General features: G+C 47.9%; 1 long non-coding RNA gene across 1 annotated transcript in view; it reads right to left on the reverse strand.

Moving 5' to 3' along the window:
- Positions 1 to 3,492: 3,492 nt before the first annotated feature.
- LOC143933547 (uncharacterized) overlaps positions 3,493 to 16,739 on the reverse strand; it is a 74,806-nt gene continuing 61,559 nt past the window's right edge. Inside the window, exon 3 of the long non-coding RNA XR_013263124.1 lies at positions 3,493 to 3,780. This is a non-coding gene — a long non-coding RNA (uncharacterized LOC143933547). The remainder of the gene's footprint in view (positions 3,781 to 16,739) is intronic.

Genomic DNA, 16,739 nt, shown 5'->3' on the forward strand with positions numbered 1-16,739 from the left:
TGTTATGTTACAACCTTATTCCAAAATGGATTAAATTCATTATTTTCCTCAAAATTCTACAAACAATACCCCATAATGACTACATAAAGACATTTGTTTAAAATCTATTCAAATTTATTAAAAATAAAAAACAAAAGTCAAATGTACTATTTGCAGTCTTTGCTCAATACTTTGTTGAAGCACCTTTAACACCAATTATAGCCTCCAGTCTTTTTGAGTATGATGTTACAAGCTTGGCCCACCTATTTTTGAGCAGTTTCTCCAATTCCTCTTTGCAGAATCTCTCAAGCTCCATCAAATTGGATGGGAAGAAATCAGAGCATAGCCATTTTCAGATTTCTACAGAGATGTTCAATCGGGTTCAAGTCTGGGCTCTGGCTGGGCCACTCAAGAACGTTGTCTAGGGCCGTTGTCCTGATGGAAGATGAACCTTCACCCCAGTCTGAGGTCCGGAGCGCTCTAGAGCAGGTTTTCATCAAAGATGGTGCTCTATTTTTTGGGTGGGAGACAAGTAAACCACCCGACACCCATTCTCGCCTGGTCGGTCGGTCAAATATCCCACCCCCCGTCGCTCGGTCAATCGGCAAACAACCCCCCCTCGCTCGCTCGTTTGCCCATCAGCCCCGCACTTACCCTATCCAGGTCGTGAGCAGCTTTGGGGGCTTCCCCCTGTGTCTCCTACTTGGGGCCTTAAGACCCGCTTCCTGATTGGCCAGGAGTAGAAGCAGGAAGAGAATAGCAAATAATAATTCGCTATTGTCACGCAGCTGGGTGGGTTTGGGGCGCAGTGCTCTGCGCCCCGAGTCCACTCTTTTTGAAGCCAATTAGAGCCGTAGGCTTTAATCATGTGATTAAAAAAATAAAAATAAACCTCATTGAAATCTATGCGTCCAGCGTCCTACATGTAGATTGCAGATGTAGGCCGCCACTGCTCGGAGGTCTACAGACAATTCCTTGGACTTCATGGCTTGCTTTGTCCTCTGACATGCATTGTTAACTGTGGGACCTTATATGGACAGGTGTGTGTCTTTCCAAATCATGTCCAATCAAATGAATTTACCACAGGTGGACTTCAATCAAGTTGTAGAAACATCTCAAGGATGATCAGCGGAAACTGGATGCTCCTGAGCTTAATTTTGAGTGTCATGACAAAGGCTGTGAACACTTATGTACATGGGATGTTTTCGTTTATATTTTTAATAAATTTTCAAATATTTCAAACCTTCCTTCACATTGTCATTATGAGGTATTGTTTGTAGAATTTTGAGGGAAAATACAGATTTTATTCAATTTTGGAATAAGGCTGTAACTTGACAAAATGTGGAAAAAGTGAAGCGATGTGAATACTTTCCGGATGCACTGTATATCTATTTTACAGTTTAGCTGTACATTTAAGCTAGTTGTAAAGTACCCCCATGAATGCATGCTTTCTGCACTTTATAATGCTAAATGTTTTCACACTGTCGTAGAATTATGTTACACCATATTTTGCTATAATGTTGGCTGTTACTGTAAATGCTACACCTCTGTTTCCTGATGGTTAGGGCATGTATGCTGCTTTGCTCTTCCTCTATTTCTGAATACAACACGTTATAGGCAGGGACTGTCAAGACCATTCTGTCTTAAGTTGGCAAAATTGTCAAAATGTCTGAACAGTTCCTGCATCTGATTGCATGCAGCTACTGTTTGTCTGCCAATTTTACATCTGGCTCAATCAATTTTGCAATCAAAGGATGTTGGGCAGGAGGGTGTGGCCACCGACAGAGCGAATATTGTCTGGTTCATCAGTCGAAATTCAGTTTGTGTATGCCCAGCTTTATTCCCAAAACTTTAGAGACAGGTAATTAAAGCCCATCCTCTGGCAAAATGTAAAACAAAGTGAGAACTATTATTTTGCATGTTTGTTCTGAATCGGTGCAGGTGATTTAGGAGACAGTTCAAGCAAAGTGAATGTTAATTTTACTAAACATTCCCTCAGCTTAGTATACAGGGCCTTGAAAAATTATTCATACCCATTGACATTTTCCCCATCGCAGACTGACTCTCCCATCACAGACTGACTCCCCCATCACAGACTGGCCTCCCCAATCACAGACTCACCCCATCACAAACTGGCCCACAATCACAGACTGCCCCCCCATTGCAGACTGGCCCCATCACAGACTGACCCCCCAGCACAGACTGGCCCCCATCCCAGTCTGGTCCCCATTACAAACTGGCCTACAATCACAGACTGCCCCCCACTGCAGACTGCCCCCCATTGCAGACTGGCCCCCATCCACAAACTGGCCCCCATCCACAGACTGGCCCCCCATCACAGACTGGCCCCCCATCACAGACTGTCCCCCCATCACAGACTGGCCCCCATCACAGACTGGCCCCCATCACAGACTGGCCCCCATCACAGACTGGCCCCCCATCACAGACTGGACCCCATCACAGACCGGCCCTCATCACAGACCAACCCCGCCATCACAGACTGGCTCCCATCACAGGCTGGCCCCCATCACATACTGACCCCCATCACAGGCTGGCCCCCATCAGACTGACCCCCATCTCAGACTGGCCCTCCATTACATACTGACCCCCATCACAGACAGACCCCCATCACAGACAGACCCCCATCACAGACTGGCCCCCCATCACAGACTGGCCCCCATCACAGACTGACCCACCCTATTACAGCCCCCCCTCGATAGTAGACTCCTGTCCTGCACAGCACTCTCCCCTCCCCACAGAGCTCTATCTTATTCACACAAGAGGGAAAGCACTGCAGCCCTGGACAACAGGTGGGACTTTTCACATTAAAGGTGAGTGATTGATTGCTGGGACCGCCCCGCTGCCTAACAACCAATCACCCATTTCTTAACTTAAAAAGTCCCACCTTTTGTCCTGAGTGGGCGCGCTTCTTATCTTATGTGAATAAGACAGGCAGTGTGAGGAGGGGGCAGTGCAGTGATCCTATTGAAGGGACAGACCCATGTGAGGCACTCCTGCCTTGCTGTGGGGCTGGTATGAAATTTTTTCCAGGGCTGGCTTTTATTCCCAGTCTGACCCTGATACTGAGGGAGGGGCCTGGAGCTGCAGCTCCAATAGCCCTGCGGCCAAGAACTCTAGAGCATGCGGCTGGGCACAGGATGGTGTACCTCCACCCCGAAAATGAAAAAATAGTCCCTCAGCTCTCACCTTTTGGGCCCCTCTGGGGCCCAGAAAAATATATTTTTTCACCCCCTGAGCAAGAAGGAGCAGTACATGTTTACAAGGGGGCAAGTAAAGTGCAGGGGCACCCATGCAGCTGGGGCCCCTGGGCACCCGCTCATTAAGGCGGCCCTGTGGCCCAACCGTGTTTACTCAGGTTCATTTCTAATCGACAACCTTCAGTAATCAGATATGTTTAGTAAATGCTGGACCTACAAACTGCCCACCCACCCACATATTGTTACTGCCTTCAAACAAAATTCGGAAAAAACTTAAACATACTCAAGACATTAATTTCAATTCAAAAACAAAGTTTTATTCCATCAGCTAGACTTTTTCAAACATGAATCAACATGTTAGAAATGTTATTTCCTTTTTAACACTTTATACAGTGATTTAGGTAGTAACCAATAGGATGGATATTATCATCTGTTTATAATTTAAGAAACATAAATGTGTGTATAAATCGGTTTTATTTTCACCCTGTGAATCCACCAGTTCTGTTCATAAACCAGTTACATTGCCAGAGATTCCTTTGGATTAAGTTGAGATGAGATGAGCTGATTCTGTGGTATTTGCTGCCTGAAATATAAAAGCATGGAATAATTTAAAACTCTGGAATTATACAGGAATCTTTTTTTTACTCTTAGAATTGTAATCTTTACTTATAGAATGGTAAGAATGTAAATTTCACTTCCACAGTTAGTGGTGTCAGAGGAGAGTGTAAATAAATGTAAAAAACTTTTAGATGTGTTTCTTATGCCGTGTGCACGCGTTCAGACTATCCGGCGGACTTAGTCTGGCGGAGGAGCCCGGCTCGGATTAGGGTCTGATATGGACCTGGGGGGGACCCCCACGCCGTTTTTTCGGCGTAGGGCTTAACCTTTAAGTCCATACCAGGTGACGGGCCAGCGACGTGTCAATCTCGCCGCAGAAGGAGGAGTCATTGACTTCCTTCGCTAGTCCCGGCTACCTGGAGCCGCGCTCAAAATGAATGGACTTTTCTCAGTGCGGGAAAGTCCGTTCATTTCAAAAGTACGGCGGACTAGCGCACACACGGCCAGATTGTCCGCCGGACTGCGAGTCCGGACAGTTTTTGAGTGAAAACTACTTTCTAAGTCCGCCGGACTTTTGGGTAAAAAAAGTCCGCTGGAGCCCACACACAGGCGGATTGTCCGGCGGACTGGAGTCCGCCGTACTTTTTCACTGCGTAGTTTGATCGTGTGTACGCGGCATTAGTGAACACCATGTATGAGAATATGGAAAACAGTAGTCCCACATACACAGGTTGAATTGGATGCAGACTTGAGGGCTAACCTCTGCTGAAGATTTGAATCAGTATTAAACCCAAATGTGAATATTTATTATTGGCCCTGACCCGGGCAGGGCAGGGCCTACCGGGATACTGGACATTTCCTGGTAGGCTTCCTGCCCTGGGGCTGCTTTGAGTTACGACGTGACTGCAGCATAGCTCAACGCGGATTCACGGAGCTCAGCGTGACTGAAATGTTATGCCGCGCTATGAGAAAAGTCCTGCCCTCATCCTAGACCAGCTCGTGTCATAGACACACATTGTTCTGTCTATCACATGAGCTGGTCTAGGAGGAGGGCGGGACTTTTGTAACAGTGCGACTGAACATTTCCGACTTAGCTCCGTGACACAGCGGGAGATGAGCGCTTTCAGTAATCCACTGGCACAGACACTGACTGGGCTCGCTGAGGTGGCAATGATGGGCACAGTAAGGCTGCAATGATGGTTATGTTAAGATGGCAATGATGGGCATGGGGAGGCTGCAATGATGGGCACAGTGAGGCTGCATATATGAGCAAAGTGAGGCTGCAATGATGGGCACAGTGATGGTGCAATGATGGGCACAGTGAGGCTGCAATGATGGGCATAGTGAGGCTGCAATGATGGGCACAGTGAGGCTGCATTGATGGGCACAGTGAGGCTGTATTTGATGGGCACTTGTGAGGCTGCATTGATCTCTTATATCATGTCTGCAGTCCATAGACTCTAACCATCTCTTGTATCATGCCTGCAACCTCTGACCATCTCTTGTCTTTTATCATGTCTGCAGTCTCTGAGGAGGAGTCAAGAGTGGCAGCACCGCTGGGATGGGGTCATGGGAGAAGTCAGACATGTGGATTGTGGAGAGGAGACTATAGGAAAACCAGAGCCACCAAACTGGATTTGGCTAATTGAGCACTGCATGGTGCACCTGAGAGGAGGTCAGTAACAGCACCGCCAGGCCAGTCTGAGGGGGTGTCACTGATGTAAGGGGGGAGTGAATACAATAATTTAAGGGGGCACTCATATAAAGGTTTCCCCCTTACCTTAGTGTATTCCTTCTGTGAAAGGTGCCCCCCCCCACATTCCCAGTTGTCCCCCTTGATGATTGCTCCACTTTTACTACTTTTAACTGAAATTTGCTGATATACTGTGTATATACATTATGTATATATATATATATATATATATATATATATATATATATATATATATATATATATAGAAAGGCCAGTATGGTGGCCTGAAATTATGGGAGGAGCCCGGTGGTGTATATAACCAGCCGTTCGCCCATCTTCCTTGTCGGTTCCGGTGCGCGATACCTGATACGTCAGATATCAAGGGCCGACTATCCAGACCAGACGCAGCGTGCCGTTCGGCAGTTCCCGCGTTATTCGTCTTCAGATTTTGACAAACCCATCTCGTCCATCAGCGTCCGTAGGTTCGCCGTCGTCGTACCCATCGAATTTGTCGCTACGCCTCGGGCCGGCTGTCGCAGGTAGGGCTTCGGCACCCTCTCTTTCATTATGTTTTTGATGTACCGTCACCACGCTTGTACGCACGAGCCGCTCGGTTCTTTCATATCGAATGTTTCGGTGGCTTCGTACGCATGTCACTATATGCTACTTTCGATATAGTCGTTATCATCATTCGACACGTTCGATTACGCCACGTCAGGCGATACATTTTGAAACTGTTCGATTGCCCGTGCATTTCTATTTTTTCCGGTCGAATCGTTCGACTCACAACCGACTGCTTGTTACGACAAGGCAATCAGTCCGCACGTTTCACTTGCTCTGCTCGAATATGTCTCTTCATTTATGCAATTATGTTATATGTCTCATTTCATCTCGTTCAATCATTTCAGTCCCAGTCATTTCTACCGCTCCAAATCATTTCTGTCACTAGTCGCGCTCCGGCGCGAATCCTGTTGCACCTCTGGTGCACCGATTCGCTTTGAAGTGCCCCAGGGTTTGGCCTCATTTCTGTACATGCTCCAGAGACGGAATCACTCGCAGGTTCACGCACGGTCCCTGATTCTTGTCTTTGTCATGGCGTACCATTTCTGTCACTTATTACGCTCCAATTCGAATCCTGTCGCATTCCTCTATGCACCGATTCGTCCTGGTGCGCCCAGCTGCTACGCCTCATTTCGGTACATGCTCCAGAGACGGATTCTTTGTAACCTACAGTCCAGTCGTTGAATCCTGTCTCTGTCATGGGACATCATTTCTGTCACTTATTACACTCCAAATCAAATCCTGTCGCATATTATTATGCACCGATTCGTTCTGGTGTGCCCAGCTGCTACGCCTCATTTCAGTACATGCGCCAGAGACGGACTCTTTATTTGCTACCGTCAGTCCAGTCGTTGAATCTTGTCTCTGTCATGGGATATCATTTCTGTCACTTATTACGCTCCGATTCGAATCTTGTTGCATTTATTTGATGCACCGATTCGTCCCGGTGTGCCCAGCTGCTACGCCTCATTTCAGTACATGCTCCAAAGACGGGATTCATTGTTAGGTGCGTGGGCTCGTCTCCTGATTCCAGTCTTTGTCATGGGTTTCATTTCATTTCACCTATCACGTTCCGGTACGAATAGTCACATTTAGGGACCAATTCGTCCCGGCGTGCCCCAGGAATGGCCTCATTTCAGTACATGCTCCAGGTTCCGTTTCGTGCTCGGTCGCAAGTTTGTGGCATGGCGATTCGGATCTCTGTCATGGCAGTTTCACTCATTTCACGCTCACGTGTCGCTTCCCGCTTCTAGTCCAGTTGATTCTTCAATGTTGGATTCTTGTCGGGGGACTCTTGCTCGTCAGCCTCATTTCGATAAAAGGAAAAAAAAAAAAAAGGGGGGAAAAAAGGAAAAAAAAAAGGGGGGGGGGGGGTTTAAAAAAAAAAAAAAAAGAAAAGAGAAAATATATAGTATGTATATATGTAATAAAGGGGGTGATTCAGGGGGGAAGAGAAGAGGAAATTTCATTTATTTCTTTCAAAAAAAAAATAAAAAAAAAAAAAGTGGTGTCACTTTTATCTCATGTCTGAAGTCTCACCTCCACTGTTAGCTGGCCTTCGTTAGGTGGGAGTCTCAAACAAACTTCACCTTCATCTCCTCAGGTCAGTCGAGTTCAGTAGGTCCAGCCTGCACCTGGTCGGACGGTGCCTCCTCAGGTAAGCATAATCATCTAGCAGGGGAAAACGCCCTTCAGCAAAACGTCCTTCGTTAAAACAGGTATTTCTTTAGCAGTCTCCAACCAGTTGTAATCCATGTCACCCCTTATAGGTCCGTATTAGGAGAAAAACCCGCATCAGAGGGCTTGTAGCCTCGTCAGACCCACGTTCTGCCACCATGTCCCAGGCTGGCAGTGAGGACCTCACGGCTCCATTGTCTCCATCCGTTTCAGAAAATGGCAGCCAAAGGGCCTTCAGGGCATGGACCATTCCCAGGCTAACAGCCGAACTGAGACGCAGGGGAGTGCCCTTTCCAGCAACAGCCAGGAAGGCAGAGCTTTTCCGGCTCCTGTTTCCTCCCCCCGCGGCGGAGGAGGCTTCTGCTCAGCAGGCCTCCTTAGGCTCCATCGCCTCTTCTATCTCGCAGCTCCACACCATGGTGTCATCCATCACGACCTCGATGTCAGATCTGCAGGGCCGAGTGGCCCTCCTCGAGACCCAACCCTCTGTCTCTCCGCCTGTACCAGCGTCCCTGCCAGTTGTTAGTCCTCCCGCAGGTATCTCCGGAGGTGCACCAATAGTGTACCCATCTCATTTGGTGTCAGCAAACATCAGGAAGGACATCTTAGAGGGCAAGGACGTCAATTTGGCTTCCCTTCTGATCTCAATTCACGAGCTGGCAGAGAATAAGGCCTATACTTGGGGGGACGTATCAGTGGTCCTCAAAGCCAAGGATCCCAGATTAGATAGGAAACTCTCTGTCACCGAGTTTACCTTAGCCTTCGGCATGATGAGGGACATCATTTGCTCAGCCTCCCCTGCCAGGAGGGAGGAGCTGGATCGGTACCTCCATGTGGTAGTCGACCTGGGCTACAAGTACGGCGGGTTTTCATTTTATGACTACCACCGATCCTTCTCCGCTAAAGCAGCCGCCAGGCTCTCCCAGTTCCAGACCCCTACGGATTGGAGCACCATGGACACCGAACTGTTCTGCCGCCACTTCGCGGGGCTACGGTCCCCTCTGTGTGCAATCTGCCAATCAGCAACACATACTGCGGCCTGGTGCGCTACCTCAGTGGCAGCCCCGCCCTTCGACGGTCCGTCTACCTCGGGTACCGCTCAGGGCCTGCAAGCACCAGCTCGCCCGCCACAGACCGATAAGCTAGGGCGCCCAGTTAAGACCATGGGCGGTGCTCCGATCTGCAATAATTACAACAGTGGGTCGTGTAATTTCAGCCAGTGTAGGCTGCTCCATGTGTGTACCCAATGTCACAGAGCTCACCCCCGGCTCATGTGTGAGATCAAGCAGCTCAAAAGGTCCTGACTAAGCCGGCTCAATGTGTCATGGCTTAGCGTCTACCTGTCCGGCCACCCTACCCCCTCACTGTCCACCTTCCTCGTCCAGGGCTTCACGGAAGGCTTTCACACTGGACTTATCTCTCTCCCTCACCTCACGCACGAGTGCCAGAACCTCCGCTCAGCAGCCACGGATGAACAAGCCATTGATCAACTGCTGCAATCTGAACTAGATCAGGACTTTGTCATCGGCCCTTTCGTTCAGCCCCCATTCATCACCTGGCGAGTCAGCCCTATTGGGCTTGTCAAGGGCAAGTTCTCTAATAAACTCAGATTGGTTTATGATTTGTCAGCGCCTCATTCCTCTACGGTCCCCAGCCTCAATTCCCTTATTCCCTCTGAGGAGTTCTCCCTTAAATATGCATCAGTAGATATGGCCATCCAGGCCATTCTTAAGACAGGCACAGGTACCTGGCTTTCCAAGGCCGACATCGCAAATGCTTTTAAACTTCTTCCTATCCATCCTTCCCTCTGGTGCTGGCATGGAATCAAGTGGAAGCAGCGGTACTACTTTGCCACTAAGCTCACGTTCGGGTCCAAGAGTAGTCCTTGGCTCTTCGACACCTTCGCGCAGGCTCTTGCTTGGATCTTGTTACACGTAGTCCAGTGTCGGGAAGTCATTCATTATCTGGATGACTTCCTGCTGATAGAGCCGCCCGGCTCGCCTCCACAAGATCTGGGTAAGTTGAGGGTAGTCTTCAATAATCTTAATGTCCCCATTGCCGAGCACAAGGTGGAGGGTCCGTCGCAGGCCATCACCTTCCTCGGGGTCAGCCTAGACACTAACACTATGCAGGCCAGCCTTCCCCCGGATAAACTGACCCGCATCAGGACGGTCCTGAGGGACTTCACTCATGCCAGGACTTGTACCAAGAGACAGCTTCAGTCCCTTCTTGGTATGCTCAATTTTGCGATGCGCATCATCCCCCAAGGGCGCTCGTTCGTGTCACGCCTGTTAGCCTTATTATCCCACTCTCAGGACCCGGAGCAAGTACTCAGCCTGGATTCCGCGGCTGTTGCAGACCTAGCCATGTGGGAGGAATTCCTATCTTCCTGGAACGGAGTGTTCCTGTTCGTCCCCTCCGTGTCCGCCCTTTCACCTCGGGTGGTGACCGACGCCGCGGCCTCCACGGGCTTCGCGGCAATCTTTGGCAACCTCTGGCTCGCAGCCCCCTGGCCTCCACAGATACTGGCTATTCCTGGCTTCACTGAGACGTCCTCCCTATTTGAGCTATATCCCATTGTAGCCGCTGCACACACCTGGGGCCGCAGCTGGTCGGGCCAGACGGTGGTCTTTTCTACAGATAACCTGGCCACTGCGGAGATTGTTAATAAAGGCAGGTCCAGGTCTCTACAGATTATGTCCTTCCTGCGGCGACTGACCCAGCTCTCATTATTGTTTCAGTTCAACCTTCATTGTTCTTTTGTCCCCGGCAAGTTTAATCAGGCGGCGGATGCCCTCTCCCGCTTTAACTTTGTTTCATTTTTTGATCAGGTGCCCGGAGCCGGACCAACTTCAGCAGCTATCCCGGACTGGTCTCAACTGACCCTGGATTAGCCCCACACTTGTCAGCAGCAACTCAACTTATTGATCACTCCCTCTCAGACAATACCCGCAAGGCCTATCAGTCGGCCTGGAGGGCCTTTACTCGCTTCACATCATCTCACAATACAGAGTCCTCCCGGGTCAAACAAGTCCTTGCCTTCCTTTCCTACTGCCATTCGGACTTGGCATTGTCCTTCAACACAATCCGATTGTACTTGGCCGGGGTACAACACTTCACGTCCCTCCAAGACCCTACCAAGCCCTCCTTATTCACCTGTCACGCCGTCCGGGCTCTCATGCGCGGCATTCAGAAACGTCGGCCGGTTTCCAGCATCAAACGGCTGCCTATCACAGGCGAAGTGTTTAGGGACATGTCAGACATTCTGGCCTCCTCACCTTTCGGTCTCCATGTCAGTGTCGTCCTGCAAGCAGCCATACATCTGGCCTTCTACAGCTTCTTGCGGCCAGGCGAGTTTACCTGTACTAGCCCCCTCGGCACGCATGCTGTGCAAGCACCATCTAGTCAGGTTCGAGGACCATTTCATCTTACATTTAGCGGTTTCAAAGACACAGCAGCTTGGCCCAGGTACGGACATACATCTCTACAAGACCTACAACCGCTGGTGTCCGGTTGCTGTCCTCACCCGCTTGCTGACCCTTTTGGCCGATCAACCAGGGACTGGCCCACTTCTGCCCTTTCACTCAAAACCTCTCAACGCAGCCCAGTTCATGGAGCATGTCAGGACATCCTTCACCTCAATCCTGCGCACTACTCGGGACATTCATTTCGCATCGGGGCAGCTTCAACGGCCTCCCGCCAAGGAGTCCCGGTCCATATTATCAAAAAGTTGGGTAGATGGAAGTCCTCCTGTTTTGCCCGTTACGTACCCAATCCGCAAATTGAGATGGCCCAGGCCTTTGTCAAACTTACCCAGTAACAGTCTTGGTTCAATAAAAATGCATCCCCTACCTGAGTGTTTTGCCCCCTTATTTTGGTATACCGTACGTTAGACCAGGGCACACTTTCAGGTCCATTTCAAGTAGCGAGTTTATGTTGTCCTTGTCTATCATCCTTATCCGTATCGGTCAGAGGGCTCTTCACCATAAATAGAAAGGCCAGTATGGTGGCCTGAAATTATGGGAGGAGCCCGGTGGTGTATATAACCAGCCGTTCGCCCATCTTCCTTGTCGGTTCCGGTGCGCGATACCCGCCCACCCGTCCCCTTTATCAGGCCTTCACTCTAGCATACTCCTCATATGAGTACTCATTTCACCCATTTCATATTCATTTCATTTTAAGGTATGCCCCCTTATTTTGGTATACCGTACGTTAGACCAGGGCACACTTTCAGGTCCATTTCAAGTAGCGAGTTTATGTTGTCCTTGTCTATCATCCTTATCGGTCAGAGGGCTCTTCACCATAAATATATATATATATATATAAAAAATATATATAATATATAATACACTTTTCAAATGCGCTTTAAAATGCATGGTTTTCCCTTTCATGAACAAGAAAAAATTATGTTATGCCATTGGGCTTGTATAATAATGCTATGAGGCTGGTATGAAATTATTTCCAGGGCTGGTTTTTAATCCCAGACCGGCCGTGGACCCGGGTCTGAACCTTTGACCGTGTCTGGCAATATCTCTCCTTGTTGAACCACCTGGGATTCTGGACAGCTCCCTAGATAATTCCATGAACTTCCATGAACTTCATGGAAGTTCCATGAACTTCCATGAAATTCCATGAAATTCCTTGAACCTTGTTTCTGTTGAACCTTGAATCCTTTTCTCCTCCCTTGAACTTCCTGTTTTAGCCATTCCTTTTCACTTCCTATTTGCCATATTATTGTGCTCTCTTCAGCCAATATCTAGATCTTGTTACCCCTGTTGCTGTCCGTATCTCTGCTACCACTTGTTACTGACTACAGGCGGTTCACGGGTTACAAACAAGATCGGGTCTGTAGGTTTGTTCTTAAGTTGAATCTCTTTGTAAGTTGGAACAGGTAAATTTTTTAAGGGTAGCTCCAGCCAAAAAAATGATTTTTAAGCTTTTTGGATAGCATAAGGAAGGGTTACCATCCCTGTAATGTTTGTTTTGCTGTCTGTGCTCCTGTTCAGAAGATTTTACTTTCTGTCCCAATGACAATTGGATTTTTTATAATTTTGGCTTGTTGTGGAAACAAGCCTTGGTGATAAAGCATCAGTGGAGACATCTTTTTCCCATAATAACTCTTAGCCCTTGTACACACGGTCGGACATTCCATCAACAAAATACGTCGGATTTTGTCTGACGGATTTTGTCCGAAACTGGTGTTGCATACACACAGTCGGACAAAGTTGTCGGAATATCCGATCGTTCGTAACACAATGATGTTATTTCATTACGGCGGGACTACGTTCAGGCTAGTAGCCAATAGCTTTGGTCTCATAATTTGATCTGAGCATGCGTGGCACTTTGTCCGATCAAAATTCTCTACAAACGATCGGACAAAGTCCGATCGGATCATGTTGTCGGAAAATTTTATAGCCCAGCTCTAAAACTGTGTCGGTCGGATATTCTGATGGAAACAGTCCGATGGAGCCCACACACGATCGGATTATACGACAACACAGTCCGATCGGACATTTTCCGTCGGAATGTCCGACCGTGTGTACAAGAGCTTAGGCCTCTTTCACATCTGTTTCCGATCTGTTCAGGTCCGCCTGTCAGTTTTCCAGGCAGACCTGAATGGATGCTACATAGAGGTCTGTGGAGCGTCAGATGTCAGCGGTGACATGTCCGCTGACATCCACGCCGCACCAATCCGAAAAAGTGTGATGGAGGAAAAACCTACTTTTCCATCCGTCATCAGATCGGATGACGACAGTGTGCAGAGATGGACCTGTTCTCTGCCTGCTCAGCGGGGATCAATGGAGCGATACCCGCTGAGCAAACGGATATCCACGGGGCGGATCATCACTGATCCACCCCGTGTGAAAGAGGCCTTACAGGAGTTAATTTGCCTTCCTAGGAGTAGATTTCATCTCACTTCCTGTTGTCTCCCTCCGTTTGTAAGTAGGAGTCGTTTGTAAATCAGATGTTTGTAAGTAGGGGACTGCCTGTATTGTCTTGTTTACTAAAGTCTGCTTAATCCCTACATCCTATATCTGCTACTGAACCCCAGCTTGCTCACCTGCTGGTGGGGGGATCTTGAGGACCATGACCTGCTACTAACATGCAGCAAAGCCCATCTTCAACGTCAGAAGCTCTGGGAACATCAGTTAGTGCTTAGACTCGGCACCACAGGTGAGTTTGTGCCATCTACCAGGGTGACCTGCTGCTTTACTTCTCCTGCTGGTCAGTGGGAGCCTGTCTACTGCTATAGCCACTGGTCTCCAAACCTGACCCCTGACCTTGACAATTATACTGCAGCTTACCAACTCTTATGCCGCGTACACACGGTCGGAGAATCAGTCGGAATGCGTCTTATCGGACCGTGTCGTCAGATAATCCGACTGTGTGTGGTATGCATCGGATTTATTCCGTCCGAATCTCCGTTGGACCCAATGCAACACTTTCGGACAAGATCCGACGGACAAAATCCGATGGGCAAAATCCGACGGGCAAAATCCGACGGATTTGGTTGTGGAAATCTCCGACCGTGTGTACAGGGGCTTAGATGTGATGACTGCATTTGTTTTCTTTTTTGGCTTTCTTTCCTTTTTTTTCACCTTGTGATCTAGCCAGTGAGTCTGTTATTTTTCAACAGAATAAGCTGTCCTGCAAGTGTAGCAGTTAGAGGGTTGAGACAAACCATTTACCACAGACAGGTGTGCTTATAATGGTCAGCCCTGTTTCCCACCATTAGCCTCTAGAGTGATTAGGATGACTTAACCCCTTGCAGACTGGCTCACGCCAATATACGGGTGCAGAAGGGCGCGTAAAGTCATATTAACGTACCTGTACGTTGCCCTTTAAGACGCGGCATTGTTGGCGTGTGCGTGCAGCTGCGAGCTCTGCGAGTGTGATCGCGGGTCCTGTGGACTCGATGTCCGTGGGGATGCGATAGGAAGAACGGGGAAATGCTGATGCAAACAAGCTTTTTCCCATTCTTCCTAGTGACCAGACACTGATCACCGCTCCCTGTGATCAGGAGCGGTGATCAGTGTCGTGTCACACGTAGCCCATCCCACCTACAGTTAGAATACATCCCTAGGACACACTTAACCCCTGTAGCGCCCCCTACTGGTTAACCCCTTCATACCAGTCACATTTACACAGTAATTAGTGCATTTTTAATCGCACTGATCGCTGTATATATGTGAATGGTCCCAAAATAGCGCCAAAAGTGTCAAATCTGTTGCTATAATATCACAGTCACGCTAAAAACTGCAGATCACCACCATTACTAGTAAAAAAATAATTATTAATACAAATACCATAAAGCTATCCCCTACTTTGTAGACACTATAACTTTTGCGCAAACCAATCAATAAACGCTTATTACAATTTTTTTACCAAAAATATGTAGAAGAATAAGTATCGGCCTAAACTGAGGAAAAAAAAAGTTTTTTTATATATTTTTGGGGGATATTTATTATAGCAAAAAGTAAGCATATTGCGTTTTTTTTCAAAATTGGCCCTTTTTTTTGTTTATAGCGCAAAAAATAAAAAATGCAGAGGTGATCAAATATGAACAAAAGAAAACTCTATTTGTGGAGAAAAAAAGGACATCAATTTTGTTTGGGAGCCACGTCGCACGACCGCGCACTTGTCAGTTAAAGCGATGCAGTGCCAAAAAACGCTCTGGTCTTTGGCCAGCCAAATGGTCCAGGGCTGAAGTGGTTAAAAGAGTAGCTTTACCTGTAAGAGTGAGTTTGGGGTGGAGAAACGAGTCCTGACCTCAACCTGATAGAACATCTTTGGGATGAATTAGAGTGGAGACCAGGTCTTCTCGTCCAACCTTAGTGCCTGACCTCAGAGATGCGCTTCTTGAAGAATGGTCAAGCATTCCAATAGACACACTCCTAAACCTTGTGTACAGAGGAGTTAAAGCGGTTATAGCTGCAAAGTGTAGGCCAACTCAATTTTGAACCCTACAGATAATGCCCTTAACACACGGTCGGACATTCCGACGACAAAATCCGTCAGATTTTTTCAGATGGATTTTGGCCCAAATTTGTCTTGCATACACACGGTCGTACAAAGTTGTTGGAACATCCGATCGTTCAGAACAAGGTGACGTACAACATCTACGACTGTACTATAAAGAGGCCAGTAGCCAATAGCTTTCGTCTCGTAATTTATTTTGAGCATGCGTGGCCCTTTGTCCGTCGGAATTGTCTACACACGATGATTTTGTTGTTGGAAATTTTTAGATCCAGATCTCATAGTTTGTGTTGGAAATTCCGATGGAAAAAGTCCGATGGGGCCCACACATGATTGGAATTTCCGACAACACAATCCAATCGCACATTTTCCATTGGAAAGTCCGACCGTGTGTACAGGGCATTAGACTGGGATGCCATTAAAAATCATGTGCTTGTAAAGGCAGGTGTCCCAATACTTTTGGCAATTTAGGGTATATATGTAGCACCCTTCTAGTTTAGAATTGGCTGCTGAGAATATTTAGTTTGGCTCCTCTGTAAACAGAGCAATGTTTCTCAACTCCAGTTCTCAAGTACCCCCAACAGGTCATGTTTTCAGACCTACCATTATTTTGCACAGGTGATTTGATCAGTTTCACTGCCTTAGTATTTACCACAGCCGTTTTATCTGAGGGAAATCCTGAAAACATGACCTATTGGGAGTACTTTAGGACTGGAGTCGAGAAACATTGATCTAGAGGCTTCTAGAAGCATAGCTGGAGGAAGAGCAGGACAGGCAGCCTGAACATTTATGGGATGTTAACCAATCCCTGGGGAGGTGTGCCCATAAGGTGGAGGGAGAACCCATAAGTAGTCTTAGGACTATGCAGCAGGGTGCAGTGTTCCTGGGTCCAGTCCTGCAGGAGGAGACCCCTGTGCAGATGCTCAGCCCCTGAGGTCCCAGCTATGCTTAGAGAGAATTTGTTCAGGGATTGAGCTGGGTCAGGAGGAGGCTCACTGGAAAGAGTCAGGGGGAAGTTGGTGGGAAGAAGTCCAACTGTGGCTGAGTGAGTAAATGATCCCCCTCCCTTTTTTTAC

The sequence above is a fragment of the Lithobates pipiens genome, unplaced genomic scaffold (genome assembly GCF_037356315.1).
Source record: "Lithobates pipiens isolate NorthernLeopardFrog02 unplaced genomic scaffold, aLitPip1_a1.2 Scaffold_10, whole genome shotgun sequence".
NCBI classification, from domain to species: Eukaryota; Metazoa; Chordata; class Amphibia; order Anura; family Ranidae; genus Lithobates; species Lithobates pipiens.